This window comes from Monodon monoceros, unplaced genomic scaffold, assembly GCF_005190385.1.
Source record: "Monodon monoceros isolate NGI ecotype Baffin Bay Population unplaced genomic scaffold, NGI_Narwhal_1 Super_Scaffold_21, whole genome shotgun sequence".
Taxonomy (NCBI): domain Eukaryota; kingdom Metazoa; phylum Chordata; class Mammalia; order Artiodactyla; family Monodontidae; genus Monodon; species Monodon monoceros.
This window is the reverse complement of record NW_021703778.1, coordinates 99,299,142-99,326,374: the sequence shown is the minus strand read 5'-3', so window position 1 is coordinate 99,326,374 and position 27,233 is coordinate 99,299,142. Positions and strand designations below refer to the sequence as shown.

General features: G+C 37.5%; 2 protein-coding genes across 14 annotated transcripts in view; one reads left to right on the top strand and one right to left on the bottom strand.

The window, feature by feature from the left end:
• The window catches only part of RPGRIP1 (RPGR interacting protein 1), an 83,567-nt gene extending 77,193 nt beyond the window's left edge, over positions 1-6,374 (bottom strand). Inside the window, exon 1 of the mRNA XM_029238658.1 lies at positions 6,340-6,374. The gene's annotated coding sequence lies outside the window, so the exon portion shown is untranslated. The remainder of the gene's footprint in view (positions 1-6,339) is intronic.
• Positions 6,375-7,021: 647 nt separating this feature from the next.
• The window catches only part of HNRNPC (heterogeneous nuclear ribonucleoprotein C (C1/C2)), a 47,405-nt gene continuing 27,193 nt past the window's right edge, over positions 7,022-27,233 (top strand). For 3 of the 13 annotated variants that reach the window (XM_029236692.1, XM_029236690.1, XM_029236681.1), the window contains exons 1-3: positions 7,056-7,182; positions 7,799-7,843; positions 12,148-12,173. The gene's annotated coding sequence lies outside the window, so the exon portion shown is untranslated. Of the gene's footprint in view, positions 7,183-7,798; positions 7,844-12,147; positions 12,174-12,477; positions 12,901-27,233 lie in introns of those variants that run through there. The other 10 variants (XM_029236680.1, XM_029236691.1, XM_029236686.1 and 7 more) reach the window with 7 other exon arrangements.

Below are 27,233 nucleotides of genomic sequence, written 5' to 3'. Positions count from 1 at the left end.
TTCACATAGTATTTTGATAACATTTAGATGTTTGCTCAAAAGGTCAATTTCTACCATCATAGTATAATAAAATAAGCACTGATTATGAAATGTAAGACTTGTCAGCTGAAAAGCACTTTGTAAGCTGTACAAAGATTAGCTTAATGAAAAATTACCAGAGGATAAAATCTTGTGCTTCAGAGCCAGAAGGAGAACAGATGGCAAGAGTGTTAAAGAAGGCTTAACCTGCAAGAAACCAGATTTAGGTCATTGCTGGGATGAAAATTAGAAGAGACGCAAAGAAGACAAGGAAAAAAAAATGGAGAAAAACATTTAGTAGGAAGGAGAAAAAAGAAACTGAGGAAATAACAAAGAAATAGAAAGTCTTCTTCAGTCATTTATTTTCACAACATTTCCTTGAAGGGGCTGGGGCCTATACTATATAGATTCCATAGTACCCTGTACTTATATTTAGTAGCGCTTGATACAATTTATTATAAGCAACTGACTAATTATTCATTTAATACTTGACTCTGTTCTGAAGATCAGGGACAATCTCTATTTTGTTTACTTCTATGTTCTTGTGACCTGGCATAGTACTTGGCACAATGCTTATTAAAGAGCATGTACTTTATAAATATTTGTTCTATAAATGAGTAAAATTTTTTCACCTTGGCAAATCTTACATTATTAATAACTATGTAATGGTTATATGCACACATTCTAGAATCAGACTTCCTAGAGTCAGAATCTTAGCTCCATCAAAAACTAGCTGTGCCAAAGACCTAAACGTAAGGCCAGACACTATCAAACTCTTAGAGGAACACATAGGCAGAACACTCTATGACATAAATCACAGCAAGATCCTTTTTGACCCACCTCCTAGAGAAATGGAAATAAAAACAAAAATAAACAAATGGGACCTAATGAAACCTAAAAGCTTTTGCACAGCAAAGGAAACCATAAACAAGACCAAAAGACAACCCTCAGAATGGGAGAAAATATTTGCAAATGAAGCAACTGACGATTAATCTCCAAAATTTACAAGCAGCTCATGCCGCTCAGTAACAAAAAAACAACCCAGGCTTCCCTGGTGGCGCAGTGGTTGAGAGTCCGCCTGCCAATGCAGGGGACACGGGTTCGTGCCCCGGTCCGGGAAGATCCCACATGCCGCAGAGCGTCTAGGCCCGTGAGCCATGGCCGCTGAGCCTGCACGTCCGCAGCCTGTGCTCCGCAATGGGAGAGGCCACAACAGTGAGAGGCCCACGTACCGCAAAACAAAACAAAACAAACAACCCAATCCAAAAATGCGCAGAAGGCCTAAATAGACATTTCTCCAAAGAAGATATACAGATTGCCAACAGACACATGAAAGAATGCTCAACATCGTTAATCATTAGAGAAATGCAAATCAAAACTACGATGAGATCTCATCTCACACCGGTCAGAATGGCCATCATCAAAAAATCTAGAAACAATAAATGCTGGAGGGGGTGTGGAGAACAGGGAACACTCTTGCACTGTTGGTGGGAATGTAAATTGATACAGCCACTATGGAGAACAGTATGGAGGTTCCTTAAAAAACTACAAATAGAATTACCATATGACCCAGCAATCCCACTACTGGGCATATACCCTTAGAAAACCATAATTCAAAAAGAGTCATGTACCAAAATGTGCATTGGAGCTCTATTTACAATAGCCGGGACATGGAAGCAACCTAAGTGTCCATCAACCGATGAATGGATAAAGAAGATGTGGCACATATATACAATGGAATATCACTAAGCAATAAAAAGAAACGAAATTGAGTTATTTGTAGTGAGGTGGATGGACCTATAGTCTGTCATACAGAGTGAAGTAAGTCAGAAAGAGAAAAACAAATACCGTATGCTAACACAAATGGAATCTAAGAAAAAAAAAAAAAGTCATGAAGAACCTAGGGGTAAGACGGGAATAAAGACACAGACCTACTAGAGAATGGACTTGAAGATATGGGGAGGGGGAAGGGTAAGCTGGGACAAAGTGAGAGAGTGGCATGGACATATATACACTACCAAACGTAAAATAGATAGCAGTGGGAAGCAGCCTCATAGCACAGGGAGATCAGCTCGGTGCTCTGTGACCACCTAGAGGGGTGGGATAAGGGAGGGTGGGAGGGAGGGAGACGCAAGAGGGAAGAGATATGGGAACATATGTATATGTATAAATGATTCACTTTGTTATAAAGCAGAAACTAACACACCATTGTAAAGCAATTATACTCCAATAAAGATGTTAAAAAAAAAAAGGCAAAAAACCCCCCAAAACTAGCTGTGCCACCTTAGGCAAATGACTTAACTTCTCTGTGACTTAGTTTCCTCATCTTTAAAATGGGGATAATAAAATGCCAGATGAAAAGTGCTTCACACAGTTATATAAAAGTTATCTATTATTATTATTAACATAATGATGGCCAAAAATACTTAAAATCAAATACTACCCAACCTCAAAACCACTAGATATCATGATTCTGAATTGCTTTAATCTTTCTAATTTTTCCAAACTTTGTAGATAAAGATTTTTTGCTTACTTATTTTTTAATTTTTTAAGCTCAGGGTTTTGGTTATTAAGAAAAAGAGATGAAAGAAGTCCCTGATTACAGATTAATGATGATAATATTCCGGTAAAAATAAGTCCATGTATAATTTTTTAAAAATCTGTAAAAATCTACACCAAATAGTTAAGAATGCATATTTTTGGAGGACAGATCAAATAGAAGCTTTCACTCTTTCTGTATTTCAGTTTTTTACAATAACCACAAATTATCAGAAAAAAGCAAATGCGGGACTTCCCTGGTGGTCCAGTGGGTAAGACTCCGGGTTCCCAATGCAGGGAGCCCGGGGTTCGATCCCTGGTTGGGGAACTAGATCCCACATGTGTGCTGCAACTAAGGAAGTCCACATTCTGCAACTAAGGGGTCCGCATGCTGCAACTAAAACATCCCGCACGCTGCAATGAAGATCCCACGTGCCACAACTAAGACCCAGTGCAGCCAAAATAAATAAATAAATATTTTTTAAAAAAGAAAGAAAAAAAAGTACATAGGATATTTCCATTTGGAAAGCTTTAAAGAGAAAAAAACAAAACACTAGAAGCCTTGAGAAGGTGTATATCCAAAGTGACCAATAATTTTATTATCAGTGTTTAAAACCTTTTTTGCAAAATCTATGCCTGTTGGAGGACAGCAGGGGCTGCCTAGGCATAGGGTCTTGTGGAAGGGATAACACTGATAGGTAATGAGGGGCCAGTCAGGGAAGAGCTGTGAATGAAACAGTGAAAATGGAGGACTGGAATAGAGTGCTATTATAGGATTTTAGTGTGGGAGTCACACAATAAAACTGAACGCTTTCAAATGATTACCATGACAGCAGTTTGCAGGATCAGCTTGGGGGACAGACTCAATGTGGGAGAAACAGGATGCAGTCAAAGAGTAAGGCTCTTGAAAGTGGTGTGTAATATATTTATCATGTCATTTTTCAGGTAGAATATGGTTGCCTATAGCAGATAGGTTGCCAACAGTCAGAAAGGTCTCCAAATTAGTGTAAAGAAGGATAAAGTAGCGTTGGGTATTAGAAAGCTCTGTGAAGTTTTAATTAAGTGCTTTGTCTGGATCCATCAGAGACCACCCCTCACTCTCCAGTGAAGTTGCTTATGATATCCTTGGATGATAAAGGATGTAGAGGAAGAGAAGCAATGATGATTGTACTAGTAAAGACCATTTGACTTGTTGAATGGAATAGGTAGATAATTAGGTATGCTGAGGGTGTGTAGGATGATAAATATTGAGGAAAATATTCAGCTAATAAGTTAGGTAAAAAGCAAATTAGGCATTTCATAGCTGTTGCTGCTTTTCCTTTTGTCTCCTTCCTCTTGACAGGTGGCTTAGAACTTTGAGGAGGGAAAGTTGCAGGAGATACATTATTCTGGCAATACCTCTAAGCCACATAAAGCCTTGTTCAAAGAGAATTACTTCTTGAATTAAAGACAAAAGTACAGTTTTGTTTTTTCTCTTTAGCCCAAGGTAAGGAGTTACTGTTTCTGTTTCCTTATCTCTTCCCCTACTTCCCCTCCATTACTGGAGTCTGGCTCATGGCTTTCTTTCTACATACACAGCCACCTAATAAAAGCATTCAGCTTTAGAAGTTTAAGGGTGTTTAGAGTAAGCAGAAGAGATAAAGGGACCTTCCTCCACTCCATTTCACCCACCTAAGTTTACAGAGCCTTAAAACCAGAAAGTCCTGAATGTTTATCGTCAACATGGTGCTTTGCATTCTGCCTTGTATTATGCTATTTTTGCACTTGTTTTCTCATCCTTAGTAAATTCAAGCTACCTGATGGAGGGACTGGATGTTAATTCCTCTTGTATCCTCCACTTCCACCCCATCTAGCATAGGGGTGAACTCCTTGAAAACATAAATGCTGTCTCTGAAGTACTTCCCTTGCACCAAATACAGTGTTGGTTAATAAGTAGGTCATGATAAAGATCATGCAGTAAAACTGATTTCTGGTAAAATGAATTTAAGTACTTTTCATTAACATTTTATAGACATTTTTACTCTATGAGAACAGTGAGTAATAAAACATGCTAGTGTTTATTTTTGTTTACTTAAGTCAGGAATTACATGAATTACATGTCAATCAAGACTCACAGCATCTGGGTCCCTCTGAATAAGTGCTATATAAAATATTTAATAAAGAAAGGATAGTCTAACTGTCCTGGGAAAGGAACAATTTCCCCTGATAAATAAAAGCTAATGATTAATTACTTTAACATGAATTTCAGACACTCTGTTTAAGGTCCTAGGACATGTAATAGGAGAGAAAATAAGAATGTACATGTACAGAGAGAAATAAGAATTAAACTCTGCAATCGAAAGACATACTGGGACTTCCCTGTTGGTCCAGCGGTTAAGAATCCGCCTTTCGATGCAGGGGACGTGGGTTCGATCCCTGGTCAGGGAACTAAGATCCCACATGTCACGGGGCAACTAAGCCCATGTGCCACAGCTACTGAGCCCGTGTGCCACAACTAGAGAGCTCGCACGGCACAATGAAGAGCCCTCATGCCACAAGAAAGGCCTGATGAAGCCAAATAAATAAATAAATATAAAAAAAAAATTTTAAAAGACGTACTATCCAGAAGGGGAGAAGAGACGAGTGTAAAATTAACCACAGTGCTATGAGGTCGTCTTAAATAAATTGCAATGTGGCAATTGAGCTGAGGCTTTAAGTACTTGGAGATGTTTTCCCTCTGATTACTTGTTCTAAGTTGACAATTTGGAAAATATAGAAAAGCACAAGGAAGTGAAGAAAAAAAAGCACACGTAGTTCTCCCACCAAGAGAGAACCACTATTAACATTTTAGTATATTTTTTCTTACATGCTTTTTGGTTTTGCTTTTTAAATCTGCTTAAAGCAATATATGCATATGGCAAATAAAACAGTACAGAAAGGCATACCAACGAAAAAGGCAAAAGGTTCGCTCTCCAAATGTATGTCAAAATAAATTTCTAGGCCCAAGATGGCGTCGCTCCTGCTGGGGGTGTCACATCAGCAAACCAAAACTTCATGTTCCTGTAAAGGCTCAGCTTGACCAGAAACGCAGTACATCCAGTCAGCCAATCCTCAAACGCCATATTTCTGGGCTCTATACTTATTTCCTTGTTCCTTAATCTTTCTAAATAAGGTCATATTCCCAACCCCAGCCAATCCCGCCCTGATTGCCTTGCAGCTTCTAATGCTGCATAAAACTCACTCTTGCTCAAACTCCCTGGGGGAGTGCTCCATGGCTTGTGAGTCACTGTACTCTTCCAACCATGGATTGTTTTCCTTTGAGTAAAGGACATTAAACTCGTTACTAAATTGTCTTAATTTTATCCTTTGACAGGTAAGTTTCCTTGTGAACCTCTCTGAAATTCAGAATTAATTCAAAACTAATGCATACAACTGTATTCACATATGCATATATTCATTAAAATGTATACAGATGGCATCACATTCTCTAGATAGTGTTCTGCATCTTGCGTTCCCTAACTACACAAAGAAATATCTTTCATTCCTAGCACAGCTGGTCCTATTCCATTGCGTGCATGGCTGCTATAATACAACCAGAGGGACTGCAGTGCAGACGATGCCAGTAGGTGGGGGACGGGCCATTTCAGGGTGAGGGGAATTAAGGGACCAGATTTCGGGGACGGGCAGGGGAGAGCTAGCCGGATAAGCCAATTTGGTTGACATGTAGGGTATTAGTGAGATGATTTGGGGCCAGAGGATGGGTGCTGTAGTATATTCCAGGCCAGCATTTTGGACTTTCTTTACCTTTTGTGGTGGAGAGGTAAGGAAGTCAGTTGTTTTGACCGAGATATGGGTTGTCTGAAGAAGGGCTTGACAGGCTGAGAAGTGTCCAGGAAGGAGCTCTAGGGTTGGAAAAACTGCAGGGCTGGTTAGTTTTCTGGTCTTTAGTGCCCCCTCCCCACTCTAAGAAAAGTGTTTTCTTTATCCACACCGCAGGACAGAGAACTAACTTAGAGAGCTTTTCCTTTTACCTATGCCCAGGGCAAGGGCGGATCCTTCCAACCGCTAGCAAACAAAACCCAGCAATCCTTCTCCACCCTTCCCCCCCTCCGCCGCGGGAATTCCGAGATCTGGGCGGGCCTTCTACTAGGCGCTCTGAGGAGCACAGATAGGATCCCGCGGCCGCCAATCAGAACTTCCGGATACCCGGATGTGAAGCGGTGCGCGGTACAAAGGCAAGTTTCCACCCAGCTCTCCGTCAGGTACAGTGGCCAATAAGCATTTCTCAGGCGATAAGTGACAGGAAAAATGACCAGTTACAAACTAGTTTCTCTCACGCATGTGGAAATTCGCTAGGTTAGTCTAACCCACTCCTAATTATAATTGGATAGAATTGTGAGGAGCTGTAAAACTGTCTAATTAGAAGCGGGAGCTAGAAAAGTCGCAGCCAATAGGAGGATTCCCAGGAGTGGGGCGGGGGTTAGGCCTTCGCCTCGGCGGCAGAGGAGACGCGGGGGCCATTTTGTGAAGAGGCGAAGGCTGAGCTGTTGCGGCAGCGTTGCGGACCTCGAGCAGCAGTTGGCTTCTCGGCGTAGAACTCGGGAGTAGGAGATTCAGAATCGAATCTCTTCTCCCTTCCCCCTCCTGGTAAGTGGAGGGGGCGAAAGCTGGGGAGGCGCTGGGTTTCTCGGGGAACGCGAGGGGGTGTGGGAGAGAAGACGAGGGAACACTTCCCTCGGTAGAGTACGTAGGCCCCCATTTATTTTATTTGCTTTGGGGGATTAGGTCTTACGCGCGCGAGAGTTTTATAGGCCTCAGCCCTTGCGTAGATTTTTAACCTAGTGTCCTCTAGGCCACAATCGGCAGGGGAAATGTCCCTTTTCTTTTTCGGTCTCCTACGTTAACGGATGCTGTCCTTTCATTTTCTATGAGAGGACGAAAGGGACGATCGAGATGCTCATTAATGTAGTTCAAGTTAATGTAGTGTCGATGCCTCCTGTTAAATTTAAATATTGAGCGGGGGGGTGGGGAAGCGTTATCAAGCAGATATTTATTGTACCGCAAGCTTCTAAATTCTGGAGGGCACCTCACGGTTTAAAAATAGTAAATATTATAACAATAGATTTAATATTTTACTGATTTATTTTATTTTACTCTTCTGAAGAAATGATGGACCTCGAAATATTTTTCAATTTTATTTTTTTAAATTGTAATCTCATTTACGTATTAACATTAATAATTAAAGGTGGCTTTTTATCTGCAGGTTACAAATCACTTGAAATATATAAGTTAGTGGAACTTGCTTGAGGTGGGTATTACTATCTTTCTCAGACAGGAACCGAGGCGTGAGTGTTGATTGCCAGGGTCATATTAAATCAGTAGCAGAACTAGTAAGGAATTTGGCTTAAGTCAAGTGGCTTTACCTATTGGAATAGTAGGTATTAAAATTACTATATTTGAATCTTTACAAGAACCTAATTACAACAACACTAACGGTAACTGGAAATTCCCTAATTATCTTGGGAAAATGTTAAATTACGAGAATTGCGTTTATTATTAATGTAACGTCCTAAGATGATAAAGTTTGACTTTCAGGATATTTTGGCATTAATTTTCCAGACCATCCCAACTTAGGCAAAAATGCATAACTATATGCTTTTTTAAAGAAAGTATTACAGTGCTTACTACTTACTAGGTCCTGAAACTTTACTAAAGTTTTTTGCCAAGTTCGTAGAAATTACGTAGGTTTATAAGTGGTATCACAATCACTTATCCAAGAAATCGCTTTTTTAAATCCTTGTCTAAGATTTAGTTGCTTTTATTTTTCATAATGTGTTACTGTCACAAAAAGTAATATTATTAAGTACAGTTTAAACCAATACTGTGGGGTAAATTCACGCTGTAGGGAACGTTTTTGATAGAAACTAAAAGTACTCTTATTCTACATAGCTATGCATTTGTTGACCCCTCACCATGTAGATATTGTAATAGGGATCAAAAGCATTGCCTTTAAAAAGAAAAAGCCTAAGTATATTATTACATGGACTTAAAACTAAAGTTAAGTGCAGAACTGTTAGAGGTGAGACAAGGGCAGTGACTGGTTAATTTAGGAAACCATACACCTAATAGATATATTGTTGGCAAATAACGAGGAATGTAAGAAATTAGTATTTAAGAACAACTATTGATGGGAATTGAAATTAACTGAAGAGCACTCCTCTTGCCTTGAGATGTTAGAAATATGGATTCCTTAGGATCAGCATGTACCAAGGTAACACTTCCTTTGATTTAATATTCATCTGGAATGATTTGGCCACAAAATTAATACCTGAAACAATTCTAGATTTGATTTCAAATAAATAGGCATTAGTAACATTTACATGTTCGTTGGAGAGAGGAAGGATTTAAGAAGGCTGAGTAAGTTACAGATCTTCTGACCTTTTTGTGTTTCCCATGCTCATGCCTCGGGAGTGCCTGGTGGTGTTTTGCTGTTCCTTTGTAAACACACATTATTTGTGATTAGGTCTCTAGAGTGTTTCACATAGCGTTGGACCTTGTTTTGGATGGAATTGCTGTTAGAAACAAGCAAGGAATAAACTCCAAAACAGTAATTCTAATCTTAAATATTGATTATATTAACTGGTGGATGTGTGAGATTTAAGTGGTGAATGTGACGGTTGAAAGAACCTTGGCCTAGGAGTTAAGAGAACTGGATTTTTCCCACCCTGTTCATTATTACCTGACAGGCAAATCAGTTAAACTTTCTGGAATGCAGTTTTATACTTATAAGGGGGCTTATGCATCTTACCTGTTTTAATTTCTACTTTCTGTAACTCAAGTCATTTGTTGCCAGAAGGCTAAAAGGTGTACAGAAACAGTTTTATTATTGACAGTAGTTTTTGTATATTAGTTATTACTGGTAACTGCCTTAACAGTATCTGTCTTCAAGTAATTTTATTAGTTATCTTTGAGGAGCATTATGTGGTCATACTTAATATGTACTGATTCGTTCTCATTGGGATTAGGGAAGTTTAAGGTTTTGTACATAATAGATTTACTAGAGAACTGACTTTGGTGTGACAACTGCATGTATTCTCTTAGATATTGGAAATCTGGGGTTTATAAAGGGGAAAAGGATTACTATAGGGTTTTATAGTATAATATAGCATTTACTATGATATGTTATAATGTTCTCGTATTTATTTTATATCGATCTTAACTAGAGGATAGAGATTCCTTATTAAACTCTACACAGTTCTTAAACATGAGCAGACATTAGAATCAACCGGGGGCTGGTTAAAACAGATTGCTGGGCTCTCCACCACTACTTTCTAATTAAGTAAGCCTGGGGTAGGCCCTGCTAATTTGCATTTCTAATAAGTGCCATGTGATGCTGGTTGGCAGCCCTTACTTTGAGAATACCCCTTTAGAAGAAGGATCCAAATCTCCCAGGGATTTGACAAAGTATAAACTAGGTATACTGCTAATTGCAAAGATTACAGTTAGGTGCTTAAGTTAGTTGGTCACTTTTATGAGTGGTAGCTCATCAACTTAACATCTTGGGAGACAGCTTCTTGATTTTGAAAGACATAAATGTTTTCACATTAGCTGCTGCGTTTTTTTTTTTTGTTTTTTTTGTTTTTTTTGCGGTACGCGGGCCTCTCACTGTTGTGGCCTCTCCCGTTGCGGAGCACAGGCTCCGGACGCGCAGGCCCAGCGGCCATGGCTCACGGGCCCAGCCGCTCCGCGTCATGTGGGATCCTCCCGGACCGGGGCACGAACCCGTGTCCCCTGCATTGGCAGGCGGACTCTCAACCACTGCGCCACCAGGGAAGCCCAGTTGCTGCTTTTTAAGCTTATGTCTTGTAACACTGGTGCAAAGGATTTGTTTGTAGATGAGCCGCAGTTACATAACATATCCTGAAATTTTTGAGTACCAGGTTCAGGCTGTGACTCCAAAGATGAAAATTGAATGTTTCACCATAACTGAACATCCCTAACAGTTACTCAGAGGAGATAACATTCAAATAATGTACGTTTTCTATGTACATTTAGTTTAACATTTTGCACAATTTAACACATCAGTCTAAGCATAAAAGTAACTTATATGTCATGCCTAAACTGGTCTGCTACTAAAAAATTTACAGTTATAATTTTAGAGTTACAGTACCTGTTGCTGTTATCATTCATATGTAATTGACTCAAGCAACACCTTCTAAAAGCGCAGCTTAAAATTTTTTAGTTTACTGACATTTGAAAAGGAGAATAAAATCTCATGACTGGATATTGAACCGCAAGTATGATCATTCTTACCTGCTCAAAGACCTGCAATCTAATTGCAAATCTTGTTGTAGCTGATGAAACACCCAGTCTGTCGTGGTGGTGTTATGTATCAGATTCGTAGAATTCCTATCTTGGAATTAGCTGTATGTTCTAGTTTATAAACAGTGGGACCACAGAAATAAATTCTTTAAGGACCATAATTTACTTTTCATCTGTTTTATGACATTAAATATTCAGTAGCCATAATAATCTTTTTTCCTTCATTTGATTTTTTTTCATTCTGTTATTGAGAGTGTTAATGTGCTCCTTATTTAAATCATCTTTCCCCCTGATAGGTTCTGTCAGGTCTTTTGGTTTGACCACTCACTGGTTTTGAAACTAGATGTCATTTCTAGTATGTATCTTCAGGGTAGACCATTCCCCTTCAGTTTGTATCATAGTAAAAGCTACATGGACTTAAAACCCACTAATCTGCTTCATAATCTTGATGTTTGACATTTGCTCACTTCTTCATCTCTGCTGACATGGTTTTTCTATATTTTCTTTGCCCAAACTGCTGATTATCAAATTGAATGTTCGAATGTGGACCTTTTTTTGAGACCCTTAAGGGAATACAGGTGCATATTTAGTCAACTTTAGGCACCTGCTGACATTGAAGAATTGTGAGGACAGTCACTGGTAGAGGCGATGATTCTATAGAAGCTGTCCCCATCCCAGTGGGATGTACGCTTTACCAAAATGTGTTAGATGCAATGGACAGATGTTTCTGTCTTGGGGGTTTAGGGCACAACATTTCTGAGGAACTCTGACTCAATCTGTCCCTTCTCCTTTCACAGGGCAGCAAGGCGAACCCCATCCCTACTCACTGGAGCTCAGCTTTGATTTTTAACCTCCCTTCCCCACCCTTCCAGAACACACACATTCCCATTCCAAAACTGATTTTATAAAGACATTTTAAACATAATGATGCAACTTGGTGTGCACTACGGCAGATTTACAGGTGTTTTTTTTTTAATTGTTTCCAAAAACGGGACTTGGATTTAAGATGTAATTTTTAAATTTCTATTTCTATTTTTTCTGCAGCAGTTGGGTAGGAGGAGGAGGAGCCTTTTAGCCTCTCATAAACTGACCTCTCAACTTCCTCGTGTATTTTTAAGTTTGATTGATGATGTGGAAAGGGCTTTGCTTGTCTGCTACTGAGAACTTTACCCTTGCGGTTTTTGTGGAAACTGCTTTTGGAAAGAGAAAAGAAATGAACTTTATTGACTTGACATTTTTGCACCTCCCGTTTTTCTAATCTGGGCTATTTTTATTTTTGTTTTTTTACAGTGAGATTTTTTTGATCTTCAGCTACAGTAAGTTATTCCATTTTTGTTTTTACATTTTTCCTGACTTTCCGCTGATTTCCTTTTTATTGTTGTTACTAGTTACTATTATTATTTATTATTATACTTAATGATGGTGATGATGATGATGATAATGACACTGATGATTTTTAACCGGATTAAAATCGAGTTTTTCTGAATGTTCATAAGAATTTCTCCGGCCTCCTGATTGACTTTGGAGTTTTGCATCTTGGGAGAGAAAGTGAAGGCATTAGCATTTTTAAGTGGATTGATCACATAAACCTTTTCTCTCCCAACCCCCCCCCTCCCCCCCTCCCCACCCTCATCCCCTTCCCCACGCTCGAAAGAATTTTACTGGCTGTTAAGTCTGTGACCTTATTTTTCCTGATCTTTAACTTAACTGTTTTAGAGCATCTCTGGACGTCGTCTGTATTTTTAATTTTTTTATTTTTGTTTTTTTTATTTTTAATCTTTCATTTGTTAAATTTTTAAACTGTGCTGCAATAAAATGTGTGTGGTACTACTTAACACCTAAGTTGGTGATGGCATTTTCCCAGAAAGCCATCTCCCTCCTGTTTCCCTTGAAATCCCATCCTGCTTTTCCTGTACACTACCCCTCACAAACCACAAGCTGCAGCAACATGGATGCCCAGCCTGGAGCAGCAGCAGCCAGGATGACCTGGAGCCAGGGGGGCCTTCGGAACAGATGCACACCCTTCCTGGGTGATGGTAAGAGGTGTGAGGTCCACTTGGTTTCATTGGAAAGACTAGGAAATACACTGGTTTAAGTTTAGTTGATGTGGTGTAGGTGATAACTTCTACCTGGAAATGTTTGGGTTAAGGCTTTTGTGCGTATCTCAAGAGATGTTTCCTAAGGGAGACCACTTCAGGGTTTTGTAAACTAATGGAATTATGAGTGTCAAACTGGGGCTTGCTGAGAGTTTTTCATATATGGAAAGAGCAGCTGAAGTTCGCATATACTTTAGAATGAAGACGACTTGTTTTAATGATTAGCAACAAGACAGACATATTAGGTGGTACTTTTTCTTAGATTATTGCAAATCAGCAAAAATTTTCTGTCATTTAGAGTAATCTTCCTTGGGTCTGTGACAACAATTTTGGATTGTATTCTGTTTAGACTGTTTTTTATCATTAAAATTTAACATGAATCAGACCACAAGAAGCATGCTGTGATACTGAAATGCTATCTCACTGGAAGGTTTTTTTAAAAATAAAAAGATAAATAGACTTTTTAACCTCAGAAAGCAGGAAAATCTGTATAATCTCTGTGTCCAAATCAGGAAAGATCTGGGAGTGACCTCTTTTTCAGTGATGACTTGTGGCCCAGCTAGGTATTGGGGAATCCACTGTGTTCCCAAGGGTAATAAGAAAGAATGAATCTGGTCTATTCACAAGAAAAATGCAGAGATTAATAAGGATGTGGATAGCCAAGGAGTTGAGAATATTAGCAACCTGTAGCATTTTACTGACAACAGTGGAATATTTTGATAACTCACTTTAGAGTTGCTTTAATCGATTTTGAGCTGGGATGGGGCAGGGAGGAGAAGTAGAGTGATTTTTAAAGGTATATTTAGTTCTGTGGGTACTAGGGTAAATCACATTCTTGACTCCTTCCCTTGCTCATTCTGAAAGAGTAAAATCTAAAGTGAACACTGAAGGCAACCTCAAAGGAAAACAGAATGGGAGAAAGTTAAGTAAAATGTCCTGAGGTTATCTGGAAGAGGAATGGAAAATTTTCTTTTATAGGTCCAAGTTTTACTGATACCCTCTTTTGTATGAAAGCTGTTTCTGCCTCTCTGTTTCTGTTACTGTCATTGTGTGGCTGTTGTTCACTATAGGTTCAGCTTAATTTATTTCTTAATTTTACAAATTCATTATTTTATGGGTCACGTTCTTCTGGTTTTGGGGATGCAAAAAGGTATAATAGTTCTTCAGGGATTCATAGCCTTGTGAGGGAGACAGATGGATGAGATAATGTCACCATGTGATAGAGGTGGGCACAGAGGCTAGAGCCATGCAAAGGTGGGTACCTAATTGACTTTTTTAAGAGGTCAGGAAATGCTTTTAAGAGAAAGGGAGCTGAACTGAATCTTAGAGAGTTAAGGCCAGATTATAAAAGTTTTAATGCCATGCTAAGAAGTTTGTATTTTATCCAGAAACCAGTGGTGAACTATTGAAAGATTCTAAACTGGGGAGTGACATCATATTTTCATTTTTAGAAATGTCATCTGATAGCAGTGTGGAAATGGCATAGAGGAGAATAAGATTGGAGTAGGTGATAAATAAGGAAGATACTAAAATAGGAAGAATAATGACCTGGCCTGGCCAAAAGCAATGGTATTGGGATTAGAAGGGGGTAAATTTAGGAGGATTTGGTGGTGGCTGTGATAGGAAGAGTGAGGGATTTGGCTGACTCCCAGGTTTCAAGTTAGAGATGTTTGTTCCTTAAACATTTGAGTGCTTATTCTGAAAATCACCATTAGACTTGGGCACATACAGATGAGCAAAACATACTGTCTCCTGCCCTCTTGAATATTATTGTAGACCATTGAGGGAAGAAATAAAGTGAATAGCACTTTCACAGTTTAGATCCTTGAAGGAAAAGAACAGAGTGAGATGATATTTAAGGGAACCAAATTTAGAATATGGAGGTGGGAGGGTGCTGCTAGCAAAGAGACCTTAAAGGAACTGATGTTGAAATTGAGGTCTGGAAGTAGATTATCTTACCTGAAAGCACAGGTATTGGGGGGGAAATCTTGGCCTCAGAGCAAGAAATACTACTGGAGAATAGTCACCAAGAATACATAGAGTAGCAGATGAAGTTGGAAAAGTAGGCAAGTATCAAGCATAATGTACAGGTCCTTAAAAGGTCCATGTTAAAGATCTAGATTGTCTTGGGCACAGTAGGAATCTGTTGAAGGACTTTGGAGAGATCTGATTACTTTCTTGGAATTTCCTTCAGGCTGTTGTGTGGGGAATGTTAGTAATGAGGACTAAGTGCAAGTAGGACTAAATAGGTTAGAAGACCTGTTATAGTAGGCCACTATCTGTTCACCTCTTGAAGAAAGTAGTAATCGCAGGCCTGAGGGCACTTGCCCTGGTTTTTCCAGATGCGTGTATTAATGAGCAAATGTAATGAGTTTGAAGAGGATAGGTTAGTTAGGCTTTAGGAAGTTACTAGTTATTTCTGCAACACCCCTGTTGGGTCAGACTTGACATAATAGCTTTCCTGTTTGAAAGGAAAAATGAAGTAGAAAAACTTGAATTTCTTCCTTTTGGAAGTAATAATCTGGGCACTTTACCATGTGTCCACCACTGTTAAAGTTCTTGTGTTAACTTAATCATCATCGTAACCTTATGTAAATATTATTGTCTTTCACGTTTTGGAGATGAGACTGTTGAAGCACAGAATTTAAATAATTTGCCCAAAGTTAGACACACTTAATAGATGGTGAGGCATGGATTCAACCCAGGCAGTTAAGCCTGCAGATTTCAACTCTTAGTCATACTAGACGGACTGTGCTTTACTTGACATGTGAAGTATTCTAGGAAAACAAATCTTTAATTTGGTTAAAGTGCCAAAAAAGAAAAAATAAACTGCTCTGGATTTCTATTTTTGGCAAGTTTTAAGCTAAATGTCATTGTTAAATATTTTGTTGTTCAATTCACAACAGTTTAAATAGCATGAAGTATCCAAGGTAATTGTTTAGGTAGATATAGCTTTGTAGTATAATTTTATGGACTCTTTGGATGTGACAGCATTCTTTAGGGAAGTAAACATGTTTAAAAGTGAGTTTCAGTTGGGAGAAAAAATAAATAATTGTATTATTTATGGTTTTAAAAAATATGTAACCCAGAGGGATGTTACTAAATCCAGTGGTTCTTTTTCAGTCCTTATCAATTACATTTGACCTGTTGGTGTGATTTAACCAGTCGAGCCACTTTCTTCCTTAAAACATTTTTTAACTTCCAGGTTTTTATTTTCTTTCTGGCTATTCCTTCTCCCACTCAGCTGGAGTGCTCTGTGGTTCAGCTCTTCCACTTTTCTGTTCACACTTCCTGGGTCATTTAATCAGTTCCATGATTTTATATACTATCTGTAAACTGATGATTCCCATGCATATATCACCATCCCGGACTTCTCTTTTGAATGACATACTGTCATCTGTCCAGTTACCTACCTGACAACTCCCTTGAATGTTAAGTATATCAGTTTAAAAGTATGAAACTGGGCTCCTGCTGTTCTTCCCTCAAACCAGTTTCTTCTGCAGTGTTGCCCATTTCAGTTAATGAAACTCCAGTTTTCATGTCAGTTAGGATGGTTAGCCATCCTTGACTTTTTTTTCCTCTCATACCTCACCTTTGGCGTTGTAGAAAATGCTGTCATCTCTGCCTTTAAAATATAACAGGAATTCTCCACCCATTCTGCTATGGCCTGATCCAATTTCAAGCCATCATTTGTCTTGCGCATTATTGCAATAGGTTTATGTTTCTTTTGCCCCTCTACACCAATGTGTAACTAGATTGATCCCATTGAAATGTAATGCTTGAAAAATGTATTGCCTGAGTAGTTTCCTTCTTGAAATTCACTTAATAGCTGGCTATTTCAGTGTTGAAGTCAAAATTTCACTGTGATTTACAAGATGCCCTACCTGATCTGTCATGCCCCTCCTCCCTTGTTAATGGTATACTACTCTGCTGCAGCCACACTGGCCTCCTTACTGAGACTTGAACATACTAGATGTTCCTACCTCAAAGCCTTTCCTTGGAATTTTCTTCCCCTAGACATTGAGACGGTTGGGTTCCTCAGTTCGTTTAGGTTCTTACTCAAAAGCCACTGCCCCAGTGCTGTTTTCTCTCACTTAGCCTTCTAAATACTCTTTAGCTCTTTTCATCAACTCTCATGTTACAGAAGTTTATTTTCTACTACGTAAAGATAGAAATATTTGGAAAGTTAGACGCGAAACAACATTGATCGATTACTTCTGGACAAGGGAGAGGGATTTAGGAGGGTTAGGAGAAAACTTTTGCTTTGTGTGCTCAAAGGCTTAATGAGCAACACAGCATTATTTTGCTTCTAATTAAACTTAAAACTCCTTGTTGTAGGTATACATCAACTCTTCGGATTTTGTGTCTGGGTATAAATAGCATAACTATGGCCTGTGTAGTAGTTTAGTAAGCAGTTTTTATAGTTAAGTTGTAAAAACAGCCTTAAAATAGGTTTGGCTGTGATGGAATGAATGAGTCATGTTAGCATTTGAGGGCATAGGCTGCTGTGTTGTCTGTGATGGAGCTGTAATCAAAATTTGAAGAACTTTATCACTTTTTAAAATTTATTCTCCAGTGGGAATGCATCGCTATCTTTAAGAGGTAGCCATAGCAGGTTAAAGGACATCTGAGTTTTTCTTCTTACCTAATCTGATTCCAATTTCACCAGTCTGAAATATTCTTCCTGCTTCTTATTTAGATTAACCTACAGCTTTTGAGTTGATTTCAGAACTAATATAACTCCCTGGAAGTTCATTGAACCAGTCTTAGGCTTTTCTAACTAGTCTGGAATGACATTTAGGAATAGTTTAGTAGAATACATGTTAAATGAAAATCTTCCCTTAGCCTTCTAATTAAAATTCTGTATTCTGAAAATGATGTAACCATTCATAGTGTGCTATAATTCCTTATATTAATCCTTTATTTAGTCATCTTCACCTAAGTGGTTTTGTGATAACTTTAAAAAACTTTATGGCTAAAATTGAGGTAGCAAAGTGCTTTCTAAAGAAAAATTTTCCCTTGTCCTTGAAATTTTGTTGGCTTCTTATGTTGGAATTACAGTTATTTGTGCTGTTTAAGATGTAGTTTTACTGAAATTAAAGAGGAAGACTAATCAAATGACTTAAGATTGATGTGGATTTTTAAGAGAAGATACCCCCATCTTTATTTTAGGTTTAATCCAAATTAAGCAGTACATGCTCACATAACCTTTGGAAAATGTAATGCAGACCCCTCAAAAAAGACATACTTAACCATCCAAAATAAAAGGTTTTGATGTGTCCTTTTAGACTTTTTTTGCATATGTAGGCGTTTGAAAAAGTAATGTCCTACATATGGCACGTACATTTAAGTAATAATTTTTTTCTTCAACACAAACATAACATAAAATGTTATTAGATAACAGGTCTCCTAAAATTTTTCGTGACTACATAGTATTACGTTGCATACTTGTACAATATTTTACTTAACCAGTACTCTATTGTTGGGCCCTTAGGTTTTCCCCAAATTTTCCCTTTTACAAACAATTTTTATAAACAGTTGAACAGTCTTACAACTAAGATTTTGTTAATACCCTTAGTTATTTTCTTAGAATTATGCCCCAGAAGTACAATTATTTAAGAGCATGAATGTTTTAAAAACTTTCAATCTAGGTTGCTCCCCAGGAAGGTGAAAACAGTTTATCTACTTATTGGCAATGTAAGTGACCACTAATAACTTCTAGTTTTGTGAATTACTTGAATCTTTTGCTTGTGTTTCAGGGTTTGACCCTGAAATTTAAGTGTTCTTGGTGTTTGATAAGTATAAATTGAAGAGTAAGAATATTTATCGAGGTGCTACCAGGTTGATTATATTTCTGTGTATACTTTGAGATTCACGTGTAATTCTTTTTCTCAGATATGTATATATGTGTATATATGCATATATTCAGTGCTATCTTAATTTTATTGTGAAAAAAATTCAAACATGCAAAAAAGAATAGTATAATCAGTCTCCATGAACTTGTCCAGCTTTAGCAATTCTTGGGTGATGTTGTTTCATCTATACCTGCATCCAATCCCTTCCCCTCCTGTGGTTTTGAAGTAAATAAATATTTGATATATTTCATCTTAGCTATTTCAGTGTCTCTTTAAAGATAAGAGCTTTAAAAATAACCAGTCATTATCACACAAAAACATGTAATAGATATTTTAAGAAGGCATTCTCCAGTTGTGTTTTATTTCTGTGGGAATGGTAATGTGGATGATTGTTTTTTGCTTACGTGTTGTTTTGCTTAGTTCTTCCTAGAATTTGGGAAGTTCTGTTTATTAGAGATAAGTGTAAAAAATTTTTTTGAATGAGAATCTTGGTATGGTTATCCTCGTGTGATAAAATTGAGTTTTCAGGATAGCAAAAGATGGGATTCCACTATATTTCATATACATTTTACTATTAAATTCTGAAACTAGGAATAATTCTAAATTTTAGCTGCTTGGATCTGAGTGATGGAGAATGATATAGTAACTTTAAGTCGGGTTTCCTTATTAAAATTTATTTTCTTATAAAAATTATTTTGCTGTACTTGTGAAGTCTTTTGTTTGCAATTCAGAAATCTATGACAACAAAGATTTTTCATCAGTTTGACAGACTCATTTGATGACAAAACCTGACTTCAATTGACATGAGATTATAATCTGTTACATTTAGTGACTATGCATATGTATTAATGCAGAAATATTAATGTATTTTATTTGATAGCTGAATGCTTGCCCAGATCCCACTGGGTGTTACATAGCAAAACCACAGTATTATCTTTGTAAAACCTGAAAAATCTTGATTTTTTTCCTAACGTGTTTCCTGGGGAGACTTTTAAAAGTGTATTTGTTATAACTCAGTGCTCAGTTTGAGTTTACTGATAAAACTGAAGCTTTCTACAAGATAATAAAGAAATGAAGTCTTATGAATAAATATTGTTGATCCTTGCTATTCAGAATATGGTCTGTGCTACAGCAACAGCATATCATCATCATCATCACCATCATCATCATCATCATCATCGTCTGGAAGCTTCTTAGAAATACAGAATTTCATGCCCTATCCTTTCACTCCTTTTTATTGCTTGCTTGGGAGTTGGAAATTTCGATAAAGTTTCTGGCAAGAGTGTTTATGATGGTTGGGGAGCAGAGTTGAGGGTCATAGAGTAGCCATGTTTTACATAAATTTGAAATAATGCAGTATTTAAAATGACCATTATATATACAAAATTTGAATAATGACTCTTCCTAAATTACAAATAGAATTAAAAATCAAGTAATTTCCAACAGGCAGGCTGGATAAATGGCAATGCTACTTAAGCAAGTAAAACAGAATAATGAATTTCTATTTTTCACTTAGATTGCCATGTTTGCTTTTTCTTTCAGTGTTTTTTGCTGAAAACAGTCAAGATTTATTGACCTTATTGAAGTAATTTTGAAATGTTAATCTTAATTCTTTTCCTATGAAAAGCAAAATCTTACATATTCCTAATGCTTGTTTGATACTCGTAGATTCAGGAAATTCTTTTTCAAATGGCTTAAAATGTTCCCAGAGTGAATAGATGTTTGTTGATGGGTAGTTTTACTGTATAGAAGCTGCCCTAGTTAAGAGTATGTTGGGTTCTAAAATGCTGTCTTCCCCCCCCCCTTAAGTGTGATGTAACACTCAGAAGAGAGGTGACTTAACATTTAATGATGGGGAAGGGGTCAAGTTAGGAGTATGGGATTAACAGGTAGAAACTACTATACATAAAATAAAACAAGGATTTACTGTATAGCACAGGGAATTATACCCAGTATCTATGTCTGTTAGGACTGCCAATGAATGAGAGACCCCAAATTATGGAATGCAATATCCAGTGAAAGTTTTGTTGTCCTAGAGATGCCCATTTCCTTGGTTTTATATAGTTCTGAATTGCTCTTGAGGAAGGGAAGCACACAACTTTCTAACTTCTGTTACGGGGTTTATAGAAAAGCTTTGCTGACTTTCGGCCAAGCCATATATTGTAGTCATTAAATTCCAGGGTGGATGAAGCTGTCTTTACAGAATGAAAGAATTATGAAACTAATACGGTATTAAAGACTGAAAAAAAGAGTATTTTAAAACCTCACAATCTTGCCACATCCTGAGATGACTAACACTTCAGTGTATAATCTTCTAGATAACTTGTATATTGTGTATGCTTCTTAACATCTTAAACATCTCTTGGTGTCAATAAGTTATTTTCAAATGTTGCTGCTTGTATCCAGTTAGACTGATGTACTGAAATTCATTTAGTCAGTTTCTTAGTATTATGAACTTGTTTTCTCATTTTTCACTGTTAATATGTCCACATCCTTGATTCCTTCAGATGAGTTCTCAGAGTGAGATTACTGAGTCAAAGAACATGCACAGGTTTTGTTTTGGGGGTATTTTGTTTTGTTTTTAAAGAACATGCACAATTTTAAGGTTTTTGATAAAATAGTCCATTTGTTTTCTGAAAATATGGTTACTAGTTCATACTGTCAGAAATAATGTATGGAAGTGACCATTTCAATTTAAAATGTTTTTACTTGTTTGGTAGGTAGAATGTTTGGTTTAATTTTTGTCTCCTTTATGGTGATACTGATTTTTTTTGCTAATCTCCATAGACCTTTAGAATTATTTGTTAATCATCTTTTGTGTCCTTCTGTCATTGTCCCATTTTTTGTTGGTATGTACCAATAATAGTAAATGATGTAGTAGTAGGAGCAGCTGCTGCAGCTACGCTTGCTGTGTGCCAGGCACTATGTTCACTGTTTTCTATACCTTGCTTCACTTACACCTCATTCATACGATTATCCTATGAGACAAGTACTATCAACAGTACTCATTTTATGATAGAAGAATCTGGTGTTTGAAGGGGTTGGCTTTCCAGAGGGAAATGCACACCAGAAGTGGTTGAGTTTGAAATTGAAACAGGTCTGACTCCAAAGCCTCTGAGCTCTTAACCATTAGGATGTGTTTATTTTTATATTTTTATATACAGTATTAAGAACTTGAATTGTGGACAAATATGTATTACATACATTTCATCAGTTTTTTGCTCTTTATTTATGGTATATTTTAGTACGGGGATTTTTTTGTATTATGTTATTTAGGAAGTTCTCATCTCAAGGTTAGTCATTACTTTAAACATAGTTTGGTCACGGTGGGTGTGGCATGACTGTGGGAACAGGTATCTTTGTATCTACCTTTTCAGTTAAAAAAATTTTTTTTAAAAACAGGTGTATCTAAACATTTACAATTTAAGTTATTAACTTGGGTCCTGTTCAGCAGTAAACCAGGGTGGAGCTTTTCAGTGTACAGACATATGCAGAAGGATTTCTCAGTTGAGATTGATCTTACTAATTATCACTGTTTCAAAACTAATATATAGCACGAAGAAAAATTTTCACTGTTGAAGGAAAATTGTGTTGCCCTTACTGAACTTTCTAAAAGGATGGGTGAGGCTGCTTACAGTATGTTGAACAAATCAGTGAAGAGTATATAATTGGGAGAGATTGTTAGTATTTTACACAACAAAATCAAAGTTTGAAATTTTCTTCAGGCTGGAACCCCAGGGATTGTGAACTAGATATAAGAGGATTAAATAGTATCTGAAATGCAAAGCCGTGCACTTAACAGTGAATTCTGCATGTGTTGACAATGCCAAAGTTAGCAGACGTTATAGCATCTGGATAGCATCTGCAGTGTGTTCACTCTTGCAAGAGCAACCAAACTTGGACTGCTGTGTTCAGAGGGACATTGACAGGTTAAGTTGTATTCGTTATAATGCACCATGTCTTGTTTTTATGGAAGATAGGATAGGGAACAGTTTGCATAAGATGTTTTCAGTCAAATAAAAAATAATTCGAGGGGACTTCCCTGGTGGCACAGTGGTTAGGAATCCGCCTGCCAATGCATGGGACATGGGTTCGAGCCCTGGTCCGGGAACATCCCACATGCCGCAGAGCAACTAAGCCCGTGAGCCACAACTACTGAGCCTGCGCTCTAGAGCCCACGAGCCACAATTACTGAGCCCATGTGCCACAACTACTGAAGCCCCCATGCCTTGAAGCCCACGTGCCTAGAGCCCATGCTCTGCAACAAGAGAAGCCACAGCAGTGAGAAGCCCGCGCACCACAATGAAGAGTAGCCCCTGCTCACAGCAACTAGAGAAAGCCTGCGCGCAGCACGCAGCCAAAAAAAAATAAAATTATTCGATTGCTAATGAATGGGTGTTAAAGAGAAGAGCTAAGGGAGGAAATTAGTTAAGAGCCAACTAAATTTTAGAATTGAGTGTCTTCAGGTTGTGAATTCGGTGACTTTAGTGGCAGTTCATGAAGTTTGGTAATTGGTGAGCAAGGAGGTTGCAAGGGAATTTTAACATCCTCTGAAGAATTTGGGGGCATTGAACTACATGATTTAGTTTTTTCATCATTGAGGTTCTGGGAATATTTTCTTAAAGACTTTTCATTTTTTAAATTTTCTGTTGCATTACTTTGACAGGAACAATCCTTTTTTATAAAATGCTTATTAAAGAAAACTTGGAAGGAAACATGGAGAGAAGGAAAATATTTACTTACAGCATTAGCGCTCAAAGATAACCACTTTCAGTATTTTGATGTTTTGATCCATTCTCATATCTCATTAGCTACAGATGTACCTGTACCCCTGTATATGTGTTTTTTTCTTTAAGACTTATTTTTTTTTTAAGTGTGGACCATTTTTAAAGTCTTTATTGAATTTGTTACAACATTGCTTCTGTTTTATGTTTTGGTTTTTTGGCTGCAAGGCACGTGGAATTTTAGCTCCCTGACCTGGGATCGAACCTGCACCCTCTTAACCACTGGGACCGCCAGGGAAGTCCCTCCCTATATATGTTTTATATTTTTATAATATATTTTTACCAACATGGAATCATTACTGTATATCGTTTCAGAACCTCTATATTGTAAACATTTTCCACTTAGTAAGTTTTCTCCAATTTTTTTGTTAAGTGGCTGGGGTTTTTTTGTTTTTTGTTTTTTGTCAAAAGGATTTACAAAATGTAAAGATGGCCAAAGTTTCTTTTTCAGTTCCAAAATAGGATAACCTGAAATTTATTTAACATTGTCAGTTGCTTAATTAATACAAATTTGTTGACCTACCCATTGCTTGGCACTTAGGTTTAATTAAGAATTTTCAAATGAACTTACAGAAACGTGTACTGGTTTTACTTAGTTATAGCAGTGGAAGTGCCAGTTTCTTCCTCCACTCCACCGGATGATCATCCTTATAAGCAAATCTGACAGAAAAAATATTTTCTGGGAACTTGCTTAAGAGTGTGTGACATGGTATATATCATTTTAACATTTGCTATAATAGGGTCTTTTTAAAAAACTTGAACAGGTAATATGTACTTTTGTAAAATACACCATCCTTGTGTTTCAGCCCTCCTGTTCTTGTTTCTGGTAGCAACTGTCTAAATTACAATGTTTGCTCTCTGTATGTTTTTTTCCCTCCTGAATGATATTAAAGTTACAAGCGTGATACTTCACATTGGGAACTTCAATTTCATGGCTGTATCGCCTAAGAATAAAGATAAATCTATACTATCAAAGCAATGAAAATAAACATTAGTTCAATATTATCTCATATACAGTCCACATTAAAATTCTCGTTTTCACAAAAAAAGTCTCTTCCCCACAACGTTGCTTTCTTAATCTAGAAATGGCCTCCTGCTCTTTTTTTGGAGGAGTCCCAACTAGGTGTGTTGTATAGTGTCCCCACAATCTTGAAATTGCCTGATTGTTTCCCTGTTGTATAGGTTCAAGTCAAATATTTTACCAAGAATATTGCATAGGGAATGTATGTTTCTTATTTTGTGGAATCAGGAAGCATATGATGTCAGATTACTTGGTTTAAGTGGTGACCCATGTTTCTATAGTAAAGGTACGTTTTTTTCCCTCTTTTAATCAGTGGGTAGTCTGTTGGGTAGTACTTTGAAACCATGTAAACCGTTTCCCTCCCACCAAGCTTTCACCCAGTGCTTTGGCATACATTGACTGTTGTCTGAATCAATTCTTATATTGATATAATCTACACCAATCTAACAGTTTAAGTGGTCTGTCTTTTTCAATATGCTTTTCTTAAAACAGTTTTTCATATTTATGGTTTATTTTATTCTTGCCCTTATTTTTTTCGGTTACTCATACTTTTTTGGGGACTGTTGAGTTTTTTGTCTTATAGGTTTTGACAGTTGCATATGTAATTTTTACATTTGGATTTTGATCTATTAATGTTTTTGTGTATAGAATGAGATTGGTCCCCAATTTTTGTTTTTAGATGTCTGTGAGGCACCATTTATTAATTTATTTTTCACTTATATTTATAATCTGTTCTTTTTTTAATTTATTTTTTTATTGAAGTATAGTTGATTTACAGTGTTATATTAGTTTCAGGTATACAGTTAAGTGATTCAGTTATACATATATATGTGTGTGTGTGTGTATGTATACACACACACACACACACACACACTCAGGTACCATTTATTGAATTCTGCATTTCCCCCTAATTTTTATCTTGAATATTCTTAGTTTCAGTTCTTAGACCATAGCAGTTAGCATAGTTTATCTAAAATGGCCAACTTTGGTGTTCTTGTGGCCTGAAAATACCACCATGTACTGTTTTTAGTAGCCTCTGTGTGATAGTCTTTACCTTGAGATCATGTCTATGTTTTGATGAATAATTATAGCTTTGGGGGTGGAGCAAATTATAGTCCCTTGGTATCTGAGGGGGATTGGTTCTAGGACCCTGACAGATACCAAAATCTGGGGATGCTCAAGTCCCTTATATAAAATGGTGTAATGTTGCGTATAACCTATACACAACATCTCATATACTTTAAATAATTTCTAGATTACTTACTAAATATATTATAATTACCTATAATACCATAATGTAATGTAAATAGTTAGAAATACAATGTAAGTGGTGTGCAGCAAATTCAAGTTTTGCGTTTTGGAACTTTCTAGAATTTTTTTCCCCTAAATATTTTTGATCCATGATTGGTTGGGATCTACAGATGCAGAATCTGCCGATACGGAGGGCCCACTGTACACTGGCCAACATTTTTTTTTTTTTTTTTTGGCGGTACACAGGCCTCTCACTGTTGTGGCCTCTCCCGTTGCGGAGCACAGGCTCCGGACGTGCAGGCTCAGCTGCCATGGCTCACGGGCCCAGCCGCTCCGCGGCATGTGGGATCCTCCTGGACCGGGGCACGAACCCGTGTCCCCTGCGTCGGCAGGCGGACTCTCAACCACTGCGCCACCAGGGAAGCCCCTGCACTAGCCAACTTTTTGCAGACATATGGGCAGTTTATTTTTGCGCTCTGAAGAGGCCAGAGGGAAATAGTTGATGAATGCAGTAAAGACACATAGGAAGCAGAGAACAGGGTTGGGGTGGGGAAGAGAGTAACAGGAAAGTAGTGTGGAACAGGGACAAGGGTCCTTAAGGGGTAAAATAGGAGCTTAAGAGTGTTAAAGGAAAATAATTTAGACCAGGAGATGCTGCTCTAAGTAGGCAGAGATATTTATTTATAGTATCCAAAAGGTACTGAGAAATGCTTGATAAGAAATTGTGGAAAACTGTGAAATAGGAAGTCTTTGGACCTGATTGCCATCATCTTAAAAATTTGCCAACTCATTGCTGCCATCTGGTGACACTTTCTCTTTAAAAGGTTTCAAAGAAAGATGGGAAATAGCATATTAGACATACGGCAGTTGCATCTAATTTAAATTGAATGTAGAGGCTATTTTAGGTTTTAAGGGATAGTGATAAAATTCTAAGGTGGGGTTTTGAATTTCCTAGTCCGAGGTAAGTTATTTCCCTTGTTCTCTAGTTAATATATCTGACATTTGATAAGCTGTATTGATACCATCTTTAAATTTCTTTTTTTCTGGTCCAACGGATAATGTGATATGAGTAAGTATAATGTGAGTAGCCTGTTGAATAGGGCAAACAGGTAGAGGACTGACTGAAAAGCTCAGTAGAAATATCTTGTGGCTGATTTACTTTCTGTTGTGTGTTTCCACCCGCCTCCATCCTCCCTGGAAATATGCCTACATATGATACTGAACACAGTCTGAATGAGTGGCACTGCTTTGTCAAGTATTTATCGTCCATCCCCTTTCCACTAAAGGTGGACTTCCAGTGCCCAGTACATAAAGACCAGGGAGTTGAAAGCTTGATTCCAATTATGAATTGATTCTTGCCCAGCTCCCA